Source organism: Gavialis gangeticus, unplaced genomic scaffold, assembly GCF_001723915.1.
Source record: "Gavialis gangeticus isolate Ggan-Ray unplaced genomic scaffold, GavGan_comp1, whole genome shotgun sequence".
In the NCBI taxonomy this organism is placed as follows: Eukaryota; Metazoa; Chordata; order Crocodylia; family Gavialidae; genus Gavialis; species Gavialis gangeticus.
Genome location: NW_017729025.1, coordinates 84,702,725 through 84,704,377, shown reverse-complemented (window position 1 = coordinate 84,704,377; position 1,653 = coordinate 84,702,725).

Below are 1,653 nucleotides of genomic sequence, written 5' to 3'. Positions count from 1 at the left end.
CAGGGCTGAGGAGGGTGGGGGGTTGTGGGTGGGGCGGGGCACTGGCAGGGCCAAAAGTCTGTGGGTGGGAGTGAAGAGAACCAGCAGAGCTGGGGGGCTGGGGGTTAGGAGCGAGAAGCATTAACAGGGCCAAGGGACTGTAGGTCAGGAGTCAGGGGCACTGGCAGGGCCCAGAGGGCTGTGCGTTGGGTGTGAGGGGCACGAGCAGGATGGGGGGCTGTGGCTTGGGAGTGACAGGCAGTGGCATGGGGAGGGCACCAGCATATCAGGACTAATCAGCGCCAGAAAGCAGTGGGAGGGGGACAGCCGCAGCTGGACCCACATCTTGGTGAGTGAAGGGGGCAGGGAGAGCTCTGATTTTCCATGATAAAAAACCCAAAATCAAATGCCAAAATGTATAGGTATTTAAAATGTATTTTATTATAGAGATTGAACCACTGGTAGGCTTCCAAATTGCTTTAAAACTGTGAATATATCAATAAAACATTGTGTTCAACTGATGACTATGTATATATATAGCGGTGTTTCAGTTTAATCATGGAAAATGTGGATTTTGAGGTTTTTAATCAGAGAAGTTGCAATTTTTATCAGAGAATTTGCGATTTTTAGACAGCGAAAACACGGATCCCTGCTCTTTACCCATGTCAACTTTGAATCGAAGGTCCTTGTGGCTGTATCTAGTTTAGACTTTAGGAACAGGTATTTCGTATCAGGAAGCCTTTGGTCACAGATCAGTATTAGCTTCTAAACAATGAGCCATTCTTGGTTATGTTTCAAACTGGGATACGGGGCTTTTTCCCTTCATTTCCTTTTATCTTAATTGCTAACAGAGCAATGTGTGCCATGCAGGTAAACCTTGATTCTCAGCCTGGGAACAATTACTTTCAATATATTCTAGGAACAGGACCTTGATCTGTAGCTAATGTTCTATAGCACGGTACATTTTTAAAGTATAATGATATTATTGCTTATTTTCTCTGTTGTAATTGTTATGTGCATATGAATGATCAATACATGCTTATTAATTACAGCATGGAAAATAGAACTTGCATATATAAAGTCAGATTCTATTTCACCTATTAGTCATGTAAATGGACTTTCATACCTAAGTACAATTCTATTCCATTCTGCTTTAAGACCCTGAAAATCCATAAACATGTCTACTTTTGTAATACAGCTACTCTTACCCTTAATATTGAGTCACAAAAAATAAATGAACACCAAGAGGATCTACCCATCGTTTATATCAGCTATTTTCAAAGTCTCAAGCAGGGTGGAATAAAATTGTGCTTAGATGCTTAAGTCCACTTACATTCTTAACAGGTGGAATCGAATCTGGCCCATATTCTTTTCTATATATTCTCTCTCTGAGTGCTGGACAGTCGACATTTTTAAACTGTAACTGTTCAGCCCCTATTCAAAAAATCATCTTGTGATACTGATGCCCAAGCCAGCTATTGCTGTGTTTCTAACCTGCCCATTTGGGGGGTTTGGGGTTTTTTTTTTATAGAAGGTCTTTGAACAGTTATTTGGATTTCTGGACTCCTGTCAGTCTGGCTTTTGTGAGGTGGCCTTAGTGGACAATCTACACCTGGAGATCAATAGGGGAAACTGTCCCTTGTTAATCTTATTAGAGCTTTCAGTGACCATACA